Source organism: Lactuca saligna, chromosome 3, assembly GCF_052625555.1.
Source record: "Lactuca saligna cultivar CGN05327 chromosome 3, ASM5262555v1, whole genome shotgun sequence".
NCBI lineage: Eukaryota > Viridiplantae > Streptophyta > Magnoliopsida > Asterales > Asteraceae > Lactuca > Lactuca saligna.
The window spans coordinates 783,994-808,688 of record NC_136419.1 but is presented as its reverse complement, the minus strand read 5'-3'; the positions used below and the strand labels follow the sequence as shown (position 1 = coordinate 808,688).

Here is a 24,695-nt window from a genome sequence, read left to right as displayed (position 1 = left end):
TATTTTTTGAAGTATCTAACTTGTTGCTTCATTTATGGAAAATGGGTTAAAACCTTAAACCCATGGGTTTAAACCCAGAACCCGTGAGTGTATGGGTTGAACCCAAGAAACCGAAAAACCGCCCAAACCGACCTCAGAACCCAAGAAACCGAACCGACCAGAAACCGATCTTATTGGGTTCTAAAAACCAGAAACCGACCATTTATGGATTGGGTTGGGTTTGAGTCCAAAACCGACCCAAACCGACCCATGCACACGTCCAGTTCTATGATGATAGATACATGCATGGAAGCTTGGTCCATTCACAGAATTAGAGATGCATTTGGATATTAAGCATCACATATTACATTGCTTATCAATCAAAACAAAATATATTTTTCTTATACAATGATCATACAATTAGGCTTTACTCTTATCAATTAATTAGCTGCTATATTTGCTCCAACTTCCGGTCCTTGTTCATGAGGCTTTACTTTGAATTTTTGCTCCCTCGAGGTTGTAAATCATAACATAATTACAAGGTTCTTAACATAAAAGCTAAAAACAAACAAATGGAGAATAAATACTAGCGAAGAACAAATTCTAATGCGCTAAATGCTAAAAGGCCAATCAACATTTGGGCTAACATATCCCTCAACTTACAATATCGTAGCAATAAACATTGAAAGTTTGTAACACAAAAAACGAAACCAAGATGCCGATAGAACCTTTGTAAAAATATTCGCACGCTGCAAGGTTTAGGAAACAAACGGTAGCGATATGGTTCCAAGCCGTAAGTGATGATGTGTGCAGTGACAATCAATCTCAATGTGTCTTATCCCCTCATGGAAAACATAATTATTCGCAATTTGTATCGCATATTTGTTATCACAATGAAGGAAAGTAGGTGAAGAAATGTGAAACCCATATCCACAAGAAGCCATCTTAACCGGATAATCGCAAACGTTGTCACAGCCATAGCACGATACTCAACCTCCGTGGAAGATCTAGAAATAACGTCTTGTTTCTTGCTCTTCCATGAAATGAGATACTCTCCAACAAACACGTAAAATCCTTTGGTGAATTTACGATTATGATGATCGTCATCCCAATCAGCATCACTATAGGCACGTAACGCAATAGAAGACATCGAGGGAAACAAGAGGGTCTGAAACCAGTGGTGGATCCAGGAATTTTTTATGTTGGGGGTACTTGGGGCCATTTATACGATAAGGTTGAGTTAAATGGTCAAAATATCTAGTCCGGTCTTGTGGTTTTTCGTTTTTTTCGACCCTTATTCGGCTCGGATTATGGTTTTTAAGGTTAGGTTTCATTATTTTTGGCTTGGTTTCATAACTATATTACTAAAATGTTTTGATTTAATATATCACAAACAAACATCCAAACTCGTAAATTTATTGGTAAGTACTTCAAGTACATAAATAATTATTTTATAGAAATACATTTTAAACGAGTTTAAAAGTGATAAATATAACCACAAATGAAAACAACTAAACGAGTTTAAAAGTGTGAACTTATTCATAAGTTAGTGGAAAAGTTTAAATGAGAGAACTTATACTTCAATCCAAATCTAAGATTTTAGATTTAATGGAACTTAGTCATGAACATATATGAATATCGTGTTTAAATGATTCAACATAGGAAATTCTATATATAGAAATATTATAGTAAGAGACTGATCAAGTGTCATATCTTTATGTAAGACATTATGTATCAAATCCCACATGTTTAAGATATAGGATTGATTACATATGTTATGATATTTACTAGTTCTAATTTTTCCAAATGCCTAGCGCATTAAGAAGGGAAAAAGACTGGAACTGGATATGACTAGAGTTGATGAACAACTGTTAAAGGTTAATCTGAAGTTCGCTGAAGATTGGTTGTTTGTTGACAGTTAGAAGTATAGCGTTCGAACGGACCATACTTACAAGCTTCAGATTGCGATAATTCTTGATCAGAAATGAGTGTCATCTAGGAATATGGAAATGTTTCCATAATGGGAGTTGGTGATTGGAATCTGGATGTAAGTTAGAAATCTTAACGCAAAGAATGTGTTCAAGGAATTACCTTGAATCTGATACTTCATTACCATGAAATTGTTTTAAGTAACAATGTTTCATTGGAGCATTTTGTGACATGGTCGGCGAAGTCTTTGTGACTTTCAGTCCACGTCATCACAAAAGGATATTGCATGCAAGGTTAGAGTCTAACACATTAGGTGGTGATGAGAATTTGTAATTCTTAAACTTGCAATAAGGATTTGGAATTATGATATAAGCATCATTGGAGTTATGTTCGATCGATCTATTCACAAAGGAAGGACCATAGAGAGACATAGTATACATGTTTATAACATGGCGTGAATAATGTTTAATTCAAGTGATTAGTTGATTAATCAAAACATTATACAATTAAAAAAATCTAATTAATATGGTGATTAAATAATAAGTGTTTTATTTATATTCAATGGTTTTGAGACCATAATTAATTAGGTTATTATTGTGTTTCACTTCGCATGTTTTACTTCCCAAATAATTTTAGTATTCAAAAACATCAACAGCCGATCATACTTTGGAAGTAAGTAGTGAATTAAGATTGTCGTGAATTGGATTGTAGATTGTCTAAGTGTTTAGCCATAGCAATGGTTTGCTGCAACATTCACGAGTGCTCTTGAAATGGGATTTGAGTAGTGGATTAATCCCACACTCAATGAATTACTTCATGGATTTTATCATGAGTAATTATGAGACGATAATATCTTATATTCTTGACATGGAGACATATGAGTTGTTGTTTACGAGTTAGTTGTACATTGATAATACGTAAACTCATCAGTAACTTGATGATATAAAACTTATTGTTGTGTGTGATTGATGAGTAAATATTACAAGCATATGAGTCGAAGTTTATATGTTCCTTTTGCTCTAACGGGTAAAAGCGATACCTATGGGCCCCTCGATGATTTGATGATGACATGTACAACGCTTGGCCAAGCTTGGACTGAATTGATCTATTTAATTAGTAGTATGTTATCAGTTGTCATAAATCAGAAATCGGGAAACAACCCTTGGACAGAGAGATTGATTATAATCCATGTCTTATGTCCATACGATATCTTGTAAAATGGAGGAATGTTTGATACCTTATCTAAAGGACACATAACTGACAAGATCAAAGTTCGACAACGGCTTTTGAAAGCTACGATTGCTGCTCAAATTTTGAGGTCATAATTACAATCATAGTTATTAGACTTAAACAAGTGGGAGACTGTTGGATTGGGTGTCTAAGCCCATAACTATAATTGGTATGTACTTAATTTGATAGTAGCATGGTCTTTTGGGTTGCCCCACCCTAGAAACTTGATAGGATGACTTTTGGAGAGAGAGGTTGAATTTATTATTTAGAATAATAAATTGATTTATTAATTTATTATGAAAATAATATTTTAATAGAAATCATGTTATTTAATTAGTATTTAATCAGAAATTAATTTTGGGATTAAAGGAAGTGATTAAAGGAACAGGGGTTGTTTTGCAAATCGTTGATAGTTGTGAAACTGGGCTAATGGAATCCTTAGATGGGAGTAGACGAAAACTAAAGGGAGACGCTATAGGTTTCATATAAGGCCTATTAGTAAAGAGTCTATGAGCTGCTTAAGCCTTAAGCATGAAATTAGAGTTTCCTACATAAAACCCTAGCATCCTACAGGTATATAAAGACCCCATCACCTTTGGATTTTCGGCCAATGCTTAAATATAGAGATCCCTGGCCGAAATTCTTAGGGAATTCCTGCTCTCTCCTCTCATCCTCTTTCTAGTGGTGTTTGTAAGCCATTAGAGGTGCAACATTTGAGGCACTAAGCTTTCAAGAGTCAAGGATTTACAAGAAGTTCTTGTTATTGCTACATAACAAGTAAGGTAATCATCAAAACCCTTTTGTTATATGATTTTCGAAATTGTATGCTAGATCTAGGGTTTATTGCTTTAGTATTCAACTGCATGTTCAACTAGTGAAAAACTTAGATCCAAAGCAATTAGGGTTGCATGATCACATAGGATGAAGTTATGCTCATAACTCATCAGGAATAGTGTCTAATCGATCTCTTCACATAGGAAGGACCAAAGAGAAACATAGTATGCATATTTATAACATGGCATGACTAATGTTTAATTCAATTGTTTAGTTAATTACTCAAAACATTATACAATTAATAAAGTCTAATTAATATGGTGATTAAATAATAATAGTTTTATTTATACTCAATAGTTTTGAGACCGTAGTTGGTTTGGTTATTATTGTTTTTCATTTTGCATGTTTTACTACCTGAATAATTGGAATATTCAAATATCCACAGTTGATCGTACTTTTCAAAGTATGTAGCGAAGTAAGACTTTCATGAATTTCTTGTAGATTGTCTATGGGGATTAGACATAGCAATTGTTTGCTGTAATGTTCATGAGTACTTGGAAATAGAGATTTTGAGTACTGGATTAACCCACCCTCAAAGAATTACTTCATGGATTTTATCACGAGTAATTTTGAGACAATAATATCTTATATTCTTAAATGGAGATATATGAGTTGTTGTTTACGAGTTAGTTGAGAATTGATAATACGTAAACGCATCAGTAACTTGATGTTATAAAACATATTGGTGTACGTGATTTAATGAGTGAATAGTATGAGCATATAAATCAAAATTTATCCATTCATTTTGTCCTATTGGGAAAAGAGATACATGTGGGCCCCTCGATGATTTGATGATGACATCTAAAGTGCTTGGCTAAGCCTAGACTGAATTGATGTGTTCAATTGGTAGTCTGATTTTAGTCATCATAATTTAGAAATCGGGAAACAAAATCTTGGACAATGAAGTTGATTATAATCCATGTCTCATGTCTATATGATATCTTGCAAAAGGAGGAATATTTGATCACTTATCTTAGACACACAACTGATTGGGTCATAGTTCAACAGCGGCTTTGAGAGCTACAATTTGTTGATTAGTTTTTTGAAGGATATATTGGCAACTATAGTTATTAGACTTATCCAAGTGAGAGACTGTTGGATTAGGTGTCTAAGCCCATAACTATAATTGGTATATACTTAAATTGATAGTAGCACAATCATTTTGGGTTGCCCTCAAAACTAGACACTGGATAGATGATTTTGGAGAGAGAGGTTGAATTTATTATTTGGTTGATATAATGAAATAAATGATTTTCTAATATATTATGAGAATAATATATTAATTGGAAAGAGTAATATTTAATTAATATTTAAGTAGAAATTAATTTGAACTAATTTTGGGATTAAAAGAATTAAGTAAAGTGCACGGAGTGAATTGTAATTGTTCAATAGTTGAACAAGAGACAATCCAGAATCATCCACATGGTGGGGACGATTTCTTGGAGCCCAAGGGTTTCTAGAATAATCCCTAGTGGATAAATAGAAAAGTGGATAATAACCCGGTTTAAGATAATCTTGGATTTGGCCTTATCTAGGGTTTCCTGACTACACTATAAATAGGGTATAACCCTATGATTTTCGGCCAACCTTCTTTATAAGAGATACAACCGAAATTTCTAGTATCTTACCTCTTTTTTCATCAACTTCCTTTGCTAGTTTTGGGTGTGAACCATTATAGGCGCGAAATTTGTGGCACTTGCTCTCAAGGCTTCAACAACACAAGGTTTTCATTCTTATTACTACATAACAATTGAGGTATGATTTTCTTAACCCAAATTATGTATTTTTATTATATACTAATGTTCTAGGTTTTCCACCTTGTTTTTCAATTTGTATGTTCAATTAGATAAAACGTAGATAAAAATTTTAGGGTTGCATGCACACATAGGATTTTTTGTTATGCTCAAAACCCATGAACATATAACTTCTAACTCACAGGATCAAAGTAACGGTATCCTTTCTGTCCAACACCATACCCTAAAAATACACAAATAGCATAATTCAGTCCCAATTGTTCCTCTCAACATGAGGACGAAGAACAAAACAAGTACATCCAAAAAATCGTAAGGCATATTAGTCTGGTAGGTGACAATATAGATTCTCAAAAGGACTCATTCATGAATTCAATGAAGTATGGATACGATTAATCACATAAATAGAAGTTAAGGTTGCTTTTCTCTGAAAGGCACTAGGGAACTGCACAGATAGGAGCAATAAACGGGTTGTCTCAGTTTCCGTTTGCCACATTGTTTTATTGAGAGTATCAGTACACGATGAATGGCATATGGTACCTCAAAAGAAAGTAAGTAGGTAAAGTCATTATAGGTATATTCAACCCTTAAGTAACACCTGAAGCATATTATCCCAACCGAATGTTAAGTTTTAACAAGAGCTCTAAAATAGTTGTAAATGCCAAGGATATCAGATCTGCGTTTCATAAGATAAACCTAGGTATACTAAGTATAATCATCTATGAAAGATAAATAATAATTTGACCCACCCATTTTAGATACTGGTGTAGGACCCCCCACATCAAAATGAATAATATCAAAAGGAACAGTAGAACAAGACATACTTTTACTGAAATGTAAAGTAGAGAATTTCGCTAGTTTACAACCACTAAAATCAGAAATATCAAAAGTGTTCAAATGATCCAAAACACCACTAGATGCTATATAACTCAAATGTGATACATACACATGTCCCAAACTAGAATGCCAAAGATAAAACTCAGACGAAAAAGGACTCAAATGAAAAGAAGACAAATCAATTCTAGATGCATCAATATCAAACACTTTGAGGACCTCCAACACATATAGTTCCTAAACCTTACGACCAATACCAATCACCTTTTTGGTGTGTTAATCATGCATAAGACAAACATAATTAGAAAATAACATCCAATTACCAGACTTACACAATTGACTGACTGCAACAAGATTTAAAGTAAGTTTGGGAATGTAATAAACATCAGAGAGAGTGATATGAGAAATAGAAATAGACCCAACACCCTCGAATGTAATAGATGTATCACTAGTAGACATAACAGATATTAATGACACATATGACAAAGAAGTAAATGATGACAAATGATGAGTCATGTGATAGGTTGCACTAGAATGTAAAATCCATAAAGATGATGGAATACTAGATGTATTTGATGAAGTAAGACCATCATGAGACATAGATGCAAACATGGAAGTGGTATTTGAGACCAAATTGATGGGATTAAAATCCGTAATGATCGACAAGATTCAAATAGGTAAATAAAAAACACGAAGAAAATCAAACTAATGTTGAATGATTAAAAATCACGCCTCAGATGAACTCAATGAAGAATTTCAACTGTAGAGGTGTGCTAGGGTTACAAGATCAATAAGACAATTAACTAAAATAAGATGTATGCATGCACCATATATAGTCAAACCCTAATATTAAATACGAGAGGACAGGCCTAACCTGTTTACAAAAATGACTAATGATAAAGACCAATGAAGCAACACTTAAATATTTAACAATCTCCCTTTTTCCGTCAATTGAGTCTGTAACCCATCATTCAGTGATTCTCTTCTGCACTTCGTAGATTTTCAGACTAAAGCTCAGTGGCATCTTGCGAGCATGGATGTACCACAATATCATATCAGAAAAGCAGTTCACGTCTTCCTTGTGGTTGCCCTTGAACTTGGTGATCAGGTCCAATATAAATTTTAGATAGGCAGTGTCGTACAAATGTTTGTCTTTGAGATAGAAGTAAGACTTGTGAAAGTCAACTTCTATTCGTTCTCTGATTTGATACAATACGAACCATCCTTCCTTGTATATCTTTCATGGCTTTAATTTCTCAAAGTCTTTCGGAGCTTCCTTAGGAACAACAGTCAACTTCTTCTTCAATACAATGGCAATATCCACATCCAGCGATCCATCCTATTGAATATAAGACTTGATCATAAGTTGGAGATGGGATATTATAGGCTCGTACTTCTCTTTGTCTCTCAGAAACATGTTGTAAAGTACAATCCAATCATTAGGATTCAAGAAAGGAAAGTCTGTGAGGGTGAATTTATAGGCTTAACAAGCTTATCCTCTCGCTACTTTAAACTTTGCATTGGGGAACTTTCAATCTCTATCGGCCCAGTGACCTTCACAGCAACTATATTATGTGCGCTCCAAGTTTCATATTGGGGCTTCATGTGCTTTAAGTAAAAGGAGAACAACATTTGATCGGCACTACTGTCTGTGAAAGGAGCATTCGCAACCTTCACAAAAGCACGAAACCTGAATGCTTTTGGAGTGATTAGAAGATCAAGTTGCGAATCCTGAGAATTTTGACGATCAATGTACGTAATAGGATCCAACTAATATTGACTAGGAATCTCCACATCATCATGTTGAATCTTCTTCAAGGTCCACTTCGGAAATAATAACATTTTGCTCTTGAGAGTGACCTGAGCTTCCTTTTCAGCCCTTTCCTTCTCTTCAGCTTCCTTCATGATTCTTTGAGTTTCGTTCAATTCAGCATCACGAGCCTTCCACCTTTTAAGTTCAACATCATTAGGCTCTCCGTCTTCATCATCATCGATTATGATCTCATCTTTGATCAACTTTTCTTTGTCCTTAGATTCTTTTTTGATAATGGGCTTGGCAAGGACTTTCAGATGTTATACTTTAGATGCACCTCTCCCCCTTGTTTCTGTTCAGACGATTGAGAACAAAACACCCTGTAAACGATACATCATTATGAAGATGGGGCTTAATCTCTCAGCAAGGTGTTTACGAACCATAATAGAAATCATTAAGTCCCTGGTCTCAATGATATCTGAGAGCAAACTAGTGACATCTGTAATGCAGCTTCGCACAATTGCCCTCTCAAATAGCAAATCCTTGACATATTGCTCAGTATGTTTAAGCTTTTGATCCAACACTTTGACCTTCTCTGTCTTTTTGGCTAGGGCATCCATTACTTTATTTTCCATCGCCAAATCATCCTGAAGCTTTGTAATTTTCGAAGTAAAGGATGTTTGGAACGATGTATGGTCTTGCTGGAATCCAGTGCGAATCTTTTTTAAGTTGATCTTCTCAGTCTTGAACATCGCTCCCAAGTTTTGAATAGCTTCATTTGCGGATGCAGTGTTATTGTTGTAGGTTGGTATGTAATTCTCCATGAAGGTGGTTGTTTCAACAATTAGTTTATCGACTTTTTCAGTTGTAGATTTGCAAACATCAGCATATTCTAAAACTGTTGTGTTCATCTTTGTAGCATTCTCAGCATGTTCTTTTGTTATTCTCTCAAACAAGGAATCAACATTTTCTTTTGAATAGGCGTCAGAGGAGGAAGCCTTGGAGGCAAGAAGCAGTTGGTCAAGTTTCTCAAGAGTTGCTTTAAGCTGCCCTTTGGAAACAGTGGTTTCATCTTCACTTTTAGTCCTGATCTGAAATGGACTGTAAGTGAATCCACCAAGATCATCATCAACACCATCATCTCCAAATATCATATTTGGATCATCATTGCGAATATAAGATATGGATGAAGAAACATAGGGAGTGAATACTGAAGTTTTAGCCCCCGTATCAGATACGGTAACCGTGACTTCAGGGTTCATGGAAATGATAAGTGTTGTGGTTAAATCAGTTAAGATTGGTGTGGAGAAAGGAATAGTTTTAGGTTGAGATGAAGTAACAGGAGGGGGGCAGTGAGCAATTGTGATAGGGGTTGAGGTTATTTTTGGTGAAGGAGGAGTAGAAGGAACAAATTTATTAACATTTTGATGTACCTCGGGGTTCGGAATTACCTCTTGCGAACTGGAGGCTCTTGGTTCGCATTTGGGTCCTCATTACGAACATGCTCTTCCTCCTCATTGCGAACGGGTTGATTTGCTTCAATCCGAACATCCGACTCAATCTCAGAATTGGAATCTTCACTTGCTGATGGTGTAGGGGTTTTTCGTTTGTGAGCCAGTTGTTTTCTTCTTTTTGGAGTAGAAGCAGAAGATGCTGTTGGTGCCTTTCGTTTTTTAGGCGAAGGTTTTGTAGCACCCGATGTATCTTCTATTGTAGCAGCCTTCTTGTAACGACCGAAAAATCCAACCAATTTAAATTTTTCAAAAAACAACTTGATTTCATCAAATTATTACAAAAAGGTTTTCAATACAAATCATTTAGAGTATTCCCAAAATCTCATTGCTACAAAATCATGAGAAGCGGTACGATCACGCCTTCGCCTTGCCACAGTCTCCTGAAGAACCTGAAAAACATTAAATCACAACTATAAGCCCGAAAGCTTAGTGAGATACCTTTAAAATACCAACCACATATACCATACACGTAACATGCTATCTCATAACGAATCACAGAACAGCCATGCATATCGGGTCTACTGTGGGACTGGTCCGCCTTGTAGGGCCTTCAGTCCACCTGGTCCACCCTCCGTGTCCAATCATGTCCCTCTAGTCTGTAGTGTGGTTGGTCCACCCGCACTGGGCCTTCAACTCCCCTGGTCCACTCTCTGAGTCTACAGTATGACTGTTCCGCCCGCATCGGGCCTTCAGTCGGCCTGGTCTACTCTCCAAGCCTCGGCACGTCTCGTCCGCCCTCGTGGGGCCTACAGCCTATCCGGACCGCTCGTTGGGCCTTCGGAATAACCGGTCCGCCCTGGGTATCTTGGCCTACAGCACGAAGCAGGACCCGTCTCAACCCAACTCCAATCCAAACAATCATGTACATATAAACAAGCAATCACATAACAATTCATATTCAGTCAACCGATCTAGCAGATCACATATCACAACATACTCTAACAGGATACCGACTTAACCGGTCACTAGCATAGCCTCACCCTACATACCAGGATACCGACTGTGACATCCCCAAAATCACGGCCAGAAAAAACCGATTTTGTTTATGCTTTATAAAAATCAGAGTACTTCATTTTATAAAAAGGTTGCGGAATTTGTTCCCAGAAAAACATGGTAAATACGTTATTAAAATATTTTCGAAGAAACGTATTTATTTCATTTTAAAACATTTGGGATGTCATCGTTAATACAGGAACATAAGCATAAACAGAACTTACAATTATTCACACTAGTGGTCTACATCTCTTTAAATCTCTCAGTGTAATGTCACTTCATATCAACACCTGTGGTATAAATAAACTGAGTGGGTCAGGTTGGGAAACCTGGTGAGCACATAGGGATTTCAATCCCACAATGTTATGCCATATATATAGTTTAAAATTCACAAAATATACAATTTCACCATACATATATATAAACAACTCTTATCCCACCCCGTCGATCCTCGCAACGAGGCTATCCATACTCTCGGACCTAAGATTAGTCGTTTTACCTACTCCATACTCTCGGATCAGAAATGAACGAATTTACCAAATCCATACTCTCGGACTTGGTACGAATGACTAATCCATACTCTCAGATTAAAGATGAATGATTATGCCTAATCCATACTCTCGGACTAGGGACAATAGCTAATCCATACTCTCGGATTAACGACGAATGATTATGCCTAATCCATATTATCGGACTAGGGACAATGACTATGTCTAATCCATACTCCCGGATAAGTGACATATACTAACTTCTATTCTCTGAGTTTAACTCACTTGTACTCGTAAGAATATACTACCCAATATTCCTCATATTTAATTTAGGTCTACTCTTTATCCTAAATTATCAAATATAACCAGGTATGTTCTTTAACACGAATTTCAAGCAACATCAATTAACTCGCACATAAACATATAATTAATACTTCAATCAATACTTGTATTAAAATCATGTTCATGAAAGGGACTATGCACTCACCTGAGAAGGTGGTGACTCGGTACTCGGACAGCGCTTCGTTTACTTTAAAATAATTTCCTTCGACGAAACCTAGTATTATCACCAATAGATTTTAGTCTATTATTCGCCGAGACTAATTAATAGTCTAGCTATTATTACTATTATATAAGCGTTAAAAAAATACTTATATAACCCATAATAATAGCCCAAGTATTTATTATATGTTCTTAATAGCGTTAATATAATTAAATAAAAACTATATTAAAAATAGCGTAGGCGTAGCTCACTTACAGCGGGTTTTATAGAAAACCAGGCTTTGCTTGGAGCAGCGTTTATGAGCCGAAAAGCTCTTCTTCTCGGAGCCGTCGAGCACTCCGGGGCTTCCGCCTCGTGCTAGGGAGGTTTCCTAGGCTTTTCGGGGGATTTCGGGACTAGAGAGAGAGTAAAGAGAAGAAAGAATGGGAAAGGTGTGAAGAAAATGAGGGTGGGAGAGGTGGTATTTATAGGGTGAAAATGGCTGAACTTGGTGCCACATGTCACCATCTAGTGGCAAGACTTGGGGAGAAAGCAATGGCCAAGATTGTGCCACATCACCCATTTTCGCACAACACACTTCCGACTTCTAAAATCCGTAACTTTCACATACGACCTCCGTTTTTGACGTTCTTTATATCCACGCGTAGGTAAAAATAATATCTACAACTTTCATTTTGACTCCATCGGCTAATTCTCGACCGATCTTAAATTTAACAGTACGAGGCGTTTAAACTGTTAAATGACCGCGAAGAATTCGTAACTCCTTCATACGGACTCCGTTTTCGTCTGTCTTTTTACCGTTGAGTTCCTATTAATGAGATCTTCAACTCTCATTTATTTCACGTAAGCCAAAAACCGCTCGAACTAAAATTCGAGTTTCGGGCTGTACACTGCTAAGCCGAATCTTAGAAAAATCATAACTTCCTCATACGAAGTCAGATTTGGGTGTTCTTTTTATCGACGCTCTTAGTTTAACATATTCTACGACTTTTGTTTAGATTGCTAAGGCTAAAAAGTCTTCTATCGTAAATTCACTATTTACGTCTTCCGGTGCTGTGCCGGTTTTGCCGTAAAACTTCGGCGGGCCATAACTTCTTCGTTATAACTCGGATTTCGGCGTTCTTTATATGTACGGAAACCTTGTGACATATTCTAAAACTTGGTTAAGACTATTCATTTTAAATAATCTTTTGTCGAAAAAGTCATTTTTGACCCCTATTGCCTCTAAATTGACTAGCCCGGATCTGCGGGGGTTACAATTATCTCCCCCTTAGGATGATTACGTCCCGGAATCATAAACGAAACAAGGATCGTATAATGACTCCATATGTCATCTCTTCATCCTAGTTAATAATTATAACTTCTTTATTCCTTCAAGTCTATCTCTTAGACTTATTGACTGTAAGCAGTACTTGATCGTGCACCTGCTCTCTACCTCATATTAGACTCCAAATTATGACCTATCATCATGTGATGTATGTTTAGACTCAGGTCTCTTAAATTCTAAAACAGACTAAGCCTTCCTTCATGTTCTAATGTGATATAATCATACTTTAACATGTAGCATTTCTAGCTACCAACGAGCGCGATACTTCTATTGATCGCTTTGATTATTAATCGTTTGGTTTAAGTTGGACGCTATATCAAACTTGGTTCTCTGAACCACGTAATCTACTCATCGTAGTCGGACTCAAGGTGATATGACCACTCGGGTCGGGATAACAACAATCTTCTTAGTCATTATCGAAACAATGGTAACGGCATACTTGAATAATACGAAATCAATTACTGGCTTCTTGGTAACCTTGTGACTTTCCCTGATCCAAGTGTGAGTCATGTGCTTCCAATAGTATAGGTCTCTACTACCATTCACACCTACTCATACTCGTCCCAAGTATTGTCCCGCAGTTTTTCCAAGTCACCATACAAGAAAACCATACAACAACTTAACACATCAGATAACAAAACAAAGGTTTTATATTATTTCTTGAAACTGTTACATAGGTGTTCAAGTTCACCCTAGACTATGCCTCTAACGGGCTACATCGTGAGGTACTATCTACACGATTACTCCATAACTCGATCCTCGGATGTCAAGCCTTCACTCTTGAATCCTTGCATTGTCATCTGCTTCGTCAAGGATCATTTGAAATGCTCTCGCCTTTGGATTTGGTGGTACATTTGGCTTTGTAGCCCCTTCTCTCTTTGGGCAGTCTTGTTTGAAGTGTCCTTTTTCTCCACACTTAAAGCAGACTTCTCTCTTGGTTGTGCATTCGTTGGCGTAATGACCAGTCTTCCCGCATTTAAAGCATGTCGTATATTTAGAGCATTTCCCGATGTGCTTCTTTCTACACTTGTCACACCATTGCGTTCCTTCTTCAAACTTCGAGAATTTTCTCTTCTCGCTGGACCTTGAAGATCCTTCAAACTTTCTCTTCTCGCCAACCTCCATCTTGCTGGAGGCTCTTCCCTTGATCATATCTTCGACAGACTTGGCAGCCCAGATAGCTGCCTCCAGAGTAGGTGTTTGACGCACTGGCACCGCGTACTCCCATGGAAGTCCTTTTGCGTACTTGTCGATTTTCGTCAGCTCATCCGGAACAAGACGCAAGGCGAACTCCATCTTCTCTGTGAATTTGTTGGTGTATTCATCGATTGACATGCTTCCCTTCTTCAGGGTTGGAAACTGGTTCTCTAGCTCAAGCAGATTTTGAGCTGAGCAGTACTTTCGTTTGAATTGCACCCGAAATTCTGCCCATGTCAGTTGCAGAGGCTCATTAGGGCTCAGAGTCTTCCCCAAGGTATTCCACCAACGTACAGCGCCTCCTCGAAACTGACGCACTGCAAATGTGGTCTGTAGCTTCCCTCTACAACCGCATGTCATGAAGGCTAACTCCATCTCCGAGACCCAATCCATGACCCCGATCGGATCCTCCTTTCCAGTGAAAGTCGATGGCTTGCAAGTCAGAAAATCCTTGTACTTGCATCCATTCCTCTCGACCTCGTCATCTTGGTTGTTTTGTCGAACTATTGGTGGGTTGACTTGACCAATAGTCCCACTGTAGTTTCCTTCCTCAGTCTGCCCTTCGTTCAACTCGGGCTGTTCGATCTGAATAGTGGCTTCCTCACGATTTTGCTGGAGCAAACGTCTAGTTTCCTCCATTTGACGATCCAACATCGCTTGGATCATCGCTTGCACTCCGGCCATTGTGACTGACTCAGGGGCGGCTTCCATCACCGGTATTTACTCAATCACTGGGGGTTGGTTTCTGTTCCCATTTGCATTCACGTTTCCGTTACGGGTTCTTGCCATCTTGATCTATACACCGAATAAGGTGAATCTAGATCTTTACTTAGGATTGACGGTTAAATCATCCTTATCACTCTGAAACGTTTATATGCTAGTTCTAATATCGTAGTCGTACGTTTAGAATCCTAAACACATAAGGTTTCCAGATCCGGTCGGCAACAGACCATAGATCCGAACAACTAACAGCATATCAGGCACAAGTATTTAGCACATAAAAGCATTTTAGGCATAATTCCTAAAATAAGCTAGTGCTCACACCTCACAATCATCGCTTAGCATTCTAAGTTTAAGTCTAGAAATAAATCCATATTCCTAGTTCGCTTAAACTAATGCTCTGATACCAACTGTGACATCCCCAAAATCACGGCCAGAAAAGACCGATTTTGTTTATGCTTTATAAAAATCAGAGTACTTCATTTTATAAAAAGGTTGCGGAATTTGTTCCCAGAAAAACATGGTAAATACGTTATTAAAACATTTTCGAAGAAACGTATTTATTTCATTTTAAAACATTTGGGATGTCATCGTTAATACAGGAACATAAGCATAAACAGAACTTACAATTATTCACACTAGTGGTCTACATCTCTTTAAATCTCTCAGTGTAATGTCACTTCATATCAACACCTGTGGTATAAATAAACTGAGTGGGTCAGGTTGGGAAACCTGGTGAGCACATAGGGATTTCAATCCCACAATGTTATACCATATATATAGTTTAAAATTCACAAAATATACAATTTCACCATACATATTTATAAACAACTCTTATCCCACCCCGTCGATCCTCGCAACGACGCTATCCATACTCTCGGACCTAAGATTAGTCGTTTTACCTACTCCATACTCTCAGATCAGAAATGAACGAATTTACCAAATCCATACTCTCGGACTTGGTACGAATGACTAATCCATACTCTCGGATTAAAGATGAATGATTATGCCTAATCCATACTCTCGGACTAGGGACAATAGCTAATCCATACTCTCGGATTAACGACGAATGATTATGCCTAATCCATATTCTCGGACTAGGGACAATGACTATGTCTAATCCATACTCCCGGATAAGTGACATATACTAACTTCTATTCTCTGAGTTTAACTCACTTGTACTCGTAAGAATATACTACCCAATATTCCTCATATTTAATTTAGGTCTACTCTTTATCCTAAATTATCAAATATAACCAGGTATGTTCTTTAACACGAATTTCAAGCAACATCAATTAACTCGCACATAAACATATAATTAATACTTCAATCAATACTTGTATTAAAATCATGTTCATGAAAGGGACTATGCACTCACCTGAGAAGGTGGTGACTCGGTACTCGGACAGCGCTTCGTTTACTTTAAAATAATTTCCTTTGACGAAACCTAGTATTATCACCAATAGATTTTAGTCTATTATTCGCCGAGACTAATTAATAGTCTAGCTATTATTACTATTATATAAGCGTTAAAAAAAATACTTATATAACCCATAATAATAGCCCAAGTATTTATTATATGTTCTTAATAACGTTAATATAATTAAATAAAAACTATATTAAAAATAGTGTAGGCGTAGCTCACTTACAGCGGGTTTTTATAGAAAACCAGGCTTTGCTTGGAGCAGCGTTTATGAGCCGAAAAGCTCTTCTTCTCGGAGCCGTCGAGCACTCCGGGGCTTCCGCCTCGTGCTAGGGAGGTTTCCTAGGCTTTTCGGGGGATTTCGGGACTAGAGAGAGGTTCTAGAGAGAGAGTAAAGAGAAGAAAGAATGGGAAAGGTGTGAAGAAAATGAGGGTGGGAGAGGTGGTATTTATAGGGTGAAAATGGCTGAACTTGGTGCCACATGTCACCATCTAGTGGCAAGACTTGGGGAGAAAGCAATGGCCAAGATTGTGCCACATCACCCATTTTCGCACAACACACTTCCGACTTCTAAAATCCGTAACTTTCACATACGACCTCCGTTTTTGACGTTCTTTATATCCACGCGTAGGTAAAAATAATATCTACAACTTTCATTTTGACTCCATCGGCTAATTCTCGACCGATCTTAAATTTAACAGTACGAGGCGTTTAAACTGTTAAATGACCGCGAAGAATTCGTAACTCCTTCATACGGACTCCGTTTTCGTCTGTCTTTTTACCGTTGAGTTCCTATTAATGAGATCTTCAACTCTCATTTATTTCACATAAGCCAAAAACCGCTCGAACTAAAATTCGAGTTTCGGGCTGTACACTGCTAAGCCGAATCTTAGAAAAATCATAACTTCCTCATACGAAGTCAGATTTGGGCGTTCTTTTTATCGACGCTCTTAGTTTAACATATTCTACGACTTTTGTTTAGATTGCTAAGGCTAAAAAGTCTTCTATCGTAAATTCACTATTTACGTCTTCCGGTGTTGTGCCGGTTTTGCCGTAAAACTTTGGCGGGCCATAACTTCTTCGTTATAACTCGGATTTCGGCGTTCTTTATATGTACGGAAACCTTGTGACATATTCTAAAACTTGGTTAAGACTATTCATTTTAAATAATATTTTGTCGAAAAAGTCATTTTTGACCCCTATTGCCTCTAAATTGACTAGCCCGGATCTGCGGGCGTTACACCGACCTTAACCAGGTCCCTAACGAATACCATCCTAACTACCAGGATGCAAACATATCAAAGCAATAACATAACAACAGATACCTAGATCTCAATCCAATAAAAGGACCGGCCTTGGTGCCTTAGACCCTGTTGATATAGTGAGGATAACTCACCTCGAAACTGCCGGCTGAAAGGATAAGATCCCGCTGCTCCGAACTCCGACACGAACTCCTCCACTGAACACCAAAACACAACTGTGGTTTAATGTTTTTCAGGTTTTTCAGGAGACTGTGGCAAGGCAAAGGCATGATCGTATCGCTCCTCATGATTTTGTAGCAATGTGATTCTGGGAATACTCTAAATGATTTGTATTGAAAACCTTTTTGTAAACAATTTAATGAAATCGGGTTGTTTTTGAAAAATTTAAATCGGTTGCATTTTTCGGTCGTTACATTGATAGTATCAGATCGAGACGTGCGCTTTACTTCCAGGTTCTTAAAGAAATTTCATGAAGAGTTGGGTACCCGTTTGCATTTCAGTACCGCATACCACCCGCACACAAACGGGCAGAGCGAGCGGATGATTCAGACGCTTGAGGACATGCTGCGTGCATGTGTTATGGAATTCGGAGGAAGTTGGGACACATATTTTCCCTTGGCTGAGTTTTCTCACAATAACAACCATCATTCGAGTATTGGTATGCCTCCCTTTAAGCTTCTATATGGGAGGAGGTGTCAGACTCCCATTTGTTGGGGAGAGATAGGGCAGCGAGTGATGGGTGACACTGAGATAGTGCAGAAGACGACTGAGCAGATTCAATAGGTTAGACAGAGGTTACTGATAGCCCAGAGTCACCAAATGAGTGACGCGGATCGGTGACGATTCGATCTAGAGTTCCAGGTGGGAGATGTTGTCCTCCTGAAGGTGTCCCCATGGAAAGGGGTAATCCGATTCAGGAAACAGGGCAAGTTGGGGCCCCGATACATTGGTCCCTTCAGAGTGATCGCCAGAGTATGTAGGGTGGCCTACTGGTTAGAGCTACCAACAGAGTTGATCCAGATTCATAACACCTTCCACGTGTCTCATTTGAGGAAGTGTGTAGCCGATGAGATGGTAGTGGTACCCTTAGAGGATATTCAGGTGGATGCAAGCCTAAATTATATCGAGAGACCGATTGCGATTTTGGATCGGAAAGTGAAGGTTTTTTATTCGGATCCAGTGGCAGCATCAGAAGGGATCCGAGTATACTTGGGAGCCAGAGTCTGAGATGCGTGAGTAGTATCTAGAGTTGTTTCTGGAGCCTGACTTTGAGGGCGAAGTGTGATTCTAGTGGGGGAGAATTGCAACTACCCGACTCCTAGGTATTTCTCTATCTATCTAGATATGGAATTTAGATGAAAGAGCTTAAAGGGTTAAGCTCTTAATAGAAGAAAGAAAAAGCAGTCGCAAACACTGGGCGTATCAAATGGTATGTTTTGTGTATACAGTCAACACCTTGTTTTCTGGTCAAGATTGAGTACGCCCCATGTACAGGCTAAGTACGCCCAACGTATGCAGCTGATTTGACTCGGATTGACTTTTTAACTTTTTGGCATTGACCTGTTTTAACCAAGTTCAACCTAGGGGTATTTTGGGTATGTTGATTATAAGTTAAGTTTGGTCATGTTCCAATGAATAAGTGACCGATTGAGTTAATATTCAAAGCAGTGTCATGTTCAACAATATTTTCAGACTGAGAGGTAAGTTTTCCTTACTGTACTTGTGGGTCGAAGGCACTAATGCTGACCTAATAGGTTGTGTATCCTGGTATAGAGGATGTTGTTATGTTGTCGTGATCTATTAGATTTGTGTCTTGGTTTATAGGATGTTGTTGTGGGGTAGTGATCTGTAAATCTGCTTGTTTGTCTGACCGGTTATATAGTTATATGTTTTCTAGATATATGTTATATGCTATGCATATGTCGACATAATATGGTTAGGTTGAGGCAATCCCACTCTGTGCAGAAGCCAACAAACATAGGAGCAGGCCAGACATAAGTTATGGCCGCAAAAGCAAGCCAAACTTATGATATAGGCTCAGGAGCAACCCATACATAAGTTGTGGGCTAGTAAGGCAAGCCAGACTTATGTTGTGGGCTCGGGGGTAAGCCAGACATGAGTTGTGGGCCGAAAGGTAGGCCAGACTCATGATATGGACTCAGGGTTAATCCAGTCTATTAGTTGTGGACCCAATATGCATGCTGTTATATGTTGTGTGGTGGTACTTTAGGAGAACGCACTAAGCTTTGACTTATAGTTTTAGTTTTATGTTTCAAGTACTTCAGATGACTATGAGAAAACAAATGTGTGATCATGCACATCCTCTTGGTTTTGATGATACTGATTTGGGACTCTCTGATATATGATTTTCACTTTTGTGAACAATGTTTTATAAATGTTTGGTTTTGATTTGGGTTTTGTCTAAAAACAATGATTCCTCTTGATTTAAAATTAAAAAAAAAAAAGTTATTATGATTTTTGTGATGTTATAATATTTATTTTTATTTTTATCCAATAAAAATTAATTATACCAATAAATCTTAACTTATTGTCCTCTATTAATAAACATTGTCATCAATTAAAAAAATCAATTAGTTTATATTCACATTGTGAATTTAAACTGTAAATATTCTAATTTTAACGTTTACAATGTGAATCTGACTTAATATTTCAACTCTTTGATCATTCACAAATTAACTAAAATTTATATATGAATCGAAATATATTTCTATGTAGTTTTATAATATTTTAACATTTTGATTACTTGTAAATTAGTTTTGTTAAATCAACAAATGAATTTATTCATATTATAAATCTAAAATGTATATAATATAGTTTTCAAAATTTACAATGTGAATCTGACTTACGATTATTCACATTGTGAATTTTCTAGATTCATATATACTGAAATTTCGTTTTTTTACATTAATATGAATCTATGTTTAAAGAGTACCAAAAATATGAATTTTGATATATTTATTAAAAAATCTTGATAGAAAATAGGCCTTAAATTTTCAAAAAAACAAATAAATGAAGTGTGTTTTTAATATATATATATATATATATATATATATATATATATATATATATATATATATATATATATATATATATATTAACATAAACCTCTATGGAAAGAAGATGAAAAATCATTAACAATGGTATATTTGATTTTTTTCGTTAAAAAACATGGTCTAAAAAAATCTAAAAAAAAGGTTGGTTTTGTTATAATCCAGTGCATGTGCGTCAATTGTAAAAGTCTACAACCATTCTTTTTGTTGTTGATCGATTTAAATTCTATACTTTAAAGTGGTTCATTGGTTCATTGATTAATAATGATTTTTTATTGAACTTTTTTCTATATATGTATTATTATTCTCTTCCTATAATTCCTTTGCCATATTCACATAAAATTTATATGAGGACAACACGATTCAAATTTTATGTCAATCACATAAAAATGGGAAAATTAAAAATTAAAAAAAATAACAGCAAAATATTTCATTTAATAATTTCTAGTTATTGAACTTATTTTGATTAATTTATGTAATCAATTTTTTAAAATCATTTGTTTTTAACCATTTATCCATTGAATATCTTTTCTTGATAGGAGAGGAGTAGAAGGATCTTATTAATCCATTGAAGATAGTTTGAAGACGAGAGTTTAATGGTGAAAAGTGGAAATGGGTATGATGAGTCAAGGTGATCACCAATAGCCAACAGTGTCTAGATTAGAAATGAGAATTGATACTTCCACTGTCAATTTTGATACATCCACTGATTTTAAAGAAACTAAGGATTATACACTTTGTTTATATTTGGAGTGTAATCTTTTGTAATAAATAAAATGTTAATTTAACCCATTGGTCTTCCCTCACCCCGTAACCTTCTCCCTCACCTTCCATACACCCACGCCAGAGACCTTCAACCCACACTTGTCGGTGGAAACCGCTCCTTCTGTAAGTATCAAAATCGAAACCACCTTTCAAAATAATATTTTATGGCCCATGGGGTTTCAATATTCGATTTGCAGAAGAGTTCAAGATTTAATTGGTTCAAGGGATTTTTGAGGTTTCATCGTCGGTGACGAGTAAGGCTTCCGAACTCGTGCTTTCTATCGGCTGGTGTGGGAGGCTTTCTTGAAGACGACGGAGGGGCGATGGTGGAATGGACGAAAGGCCTTTTGGGGTGAGTTTTGTCTCCGAATGGAATCAATCGGAGATGGGTGTTTCTATGGAAGTTCCGGTGATGCTTGTATTTTTATTGGGAGAAGACGGGAAGGTTTCTTGAGGATGAAGAAAGAGGAGGGCAAAGAGTTAGAAGATGGCACTTGTGTTGCAGGACTCAGGCTTGGGTGTTCACGAAATGTAAGGAAATGGTGTGAATGTGAGGGGAATACCAACTGAGCTAAAGAGGATGATGGGTTAATAATTGAATGTTTTATTTATTACAAATGAATTAAAAAGGTTATTATATTAACATACATCATAATTATATTCTAAATATAAATGAGGGTATTATTGTTAATTTCTTTTAAAAATCGGTGTATGAATAAAATGAAACAGTGGAAATAACAGCTCCCATTAGAAATGACTGGTTTTAGGTTGATACCATATAAGATTTCTAAAAATTCAACACACATGTGAATAATGTTTCATTGAGATTGCATAGATTACAAGGTACAACAAAATAAGAAAGTATAATTACAACAATAGTTTTGATTTTATATATAATGCTAAGATATTTTTCTAATGATTTTATCATGACTTCGATTTTTAGAACGCTAACGTACATATCTCTAATCTTACTTCTAAATCTACATCATTGTCCACACACAACCATTTGATTGAAGGATTAATGATACATTTCCAATATAAATGATACCGTTGGTAAAAGGCACCTTTGTTCTCCGGACTCTTCACTTGATAAATTTTTCATTCTTTAAGATTTCTAAAAATCATCAACCACATAAGTAACTTGGGCGTTTGTAGGTGGACGAATGTAAACCTAAAAACAAACATAATGAGAACTTTTCTGCATACATTATTGTGCAAGCGAATTTATCCGAGTGCTAACATAAGCACAATTTGGTATGATTGTATTAAACAAGTTCCATCCATTGTTGGTTAAAGAAAGGACTCAAATGAATTCAACATAAAGAAACACTAAAATTTTGATTTTAATTCCCAAGAACTAACAATTTATATCATCATTACAAGGAAATTTAAGTAGGTTTATTCGTATTAAGACACAAAAGTAAGCTCGCAATCCAATACAAACACCCAAGTTACTTATGTGGTTGATGATTTAAGCACATTGAAAGTCCATCGGGACTTTCTTGCTACAAATATTAAGAAGCAAAGTAAGAGAGAGTGGTACATTCAGATTGATCCCCAAAACATTGGCTTTGATGGCAGTGCAAAGGCAAGTAGCAGCCTCAAGATCAACAAGGCCTTCTATGAGGCTACAACATGGTCTATTCGGTGGGTTCCCAACATCAAGACCAAGTAAACGCCCAAGCACATTGGCACACACACCTAGTTTAAGGGAGTCTATTGGACACGCTGCATCAGATGGCTTTAGGTTAGGGCTGGGGCAGATGGTGTAACCACTCGCTAGAGCAAAGAATAGAACGTTGAGTGCTAGAAAGAGTGCTACGGGGGTATTGGTCTTTGAAGGCATCTTCTTGTATATGTTTGTATTATTATATTAAGTGGGATTTTGAAAAGGATGAAATTAGAGTTGGGGCTTGTGGGGTTTATATAGGGCAAAAGAGGTAATTAATATTTTACATCTGTGTTTATGAAATTAATGTATATGTGCATCATAGGCGAAACGCTATTATGGAATTGTAATATGTGTGTTAAACCTTAAAAGTTTGTGTTTTTACACTCTAATTTACTCACCGATTGATCATTTTTTTAATTGAAACATCATAAGTTATTAACGATATGTAGTTTTTTCTATAACAAATCTGTAAATTTGTGAGATGAGTTTATTTGGCATCAAACTTTTAAAAGCTTTTATCTTTTAGTTTTAATACAAAAATCGAATTAAAAAAATGGCAACTATGTTTTTTATCTAAAGAAAACTCTTTTAATATAAAAGCTATTTTAAGCAATTACTAATTGTGATGTCTGAAAAGCATACTAGAATTCTCGTTTGTTATTAATGATTTTTTGGACATTTGATTAACTATGGAAGATTTTACCTTATGTAATTTTACACTTTTATGTAGATTTTTTTTTATTATGATTACAAATTACTAATTGTGATGTATGAAAAGCATACTAGAATTTTCGTTTGTTATTAATGGTTTTTTGGACATTTGATTAACTATTATTCACCCTAGTAAATCACGCGCTAATAATTAATTGTAAGTTTTATTAAATTAAAATATATCTAAGGATAAATTTATGCTTGATAAACATAATTAACTGAAAGATGTCATGATTACAAAATAGTCTTATCATTAATGTAAAGACGACGATAAAGAATTAGGGGTCCCTTTGAGCACTTTAGCTCAAGGCTGGTCTTTAATGTTGGAGAGTTTGTAATTAAAGATTGCTGTAGATAAAATCAGATTTGGATAGTTTACAAATCGTATAGTATATGTGATCTTAAATCACCATTAATAATAATTTGAGATGTGAGGAGACAACTCATAGGCAAATTTTGGAAAGATGTGAACTGAACAATGGAACATGCAATGGCCATGTTCCATATTTGGTATGCTTTCAGTTTATCAATACATCATGAAACTAGTTCACATAGCATAGATTCGAATTGATACATATGTATATATTAATTAAAATTTAGAAAATTATACAATAATAATTTACCGTGAAAAAGACTTTTGCTGGATACTTTTTCATTTGACTTCATTTTATGATAAGCAATTGAGTTTACGTGCCAAACAGGTCAACCGGTTTCTTTATTAAATATTGTATCATTTAAA

At 36.3% G+C, this 24,695-nt stretch overlaps 1 pseudogene; it reads right to left on the bottom strand.

Moving 5' to 3' along the window:
- Positions 1-22,447: 22,447 nt before the first annotated feature.
- LOC145033358 (14 kDa proline-rich protein DC2.15 pseudogene) lies at positions 22,448-23,453 on the bottom strand (annotated as a pseudogene).
- Between the last annotated feature and the right edge of the window lie 1,242 nt (positions 23,454-24,695).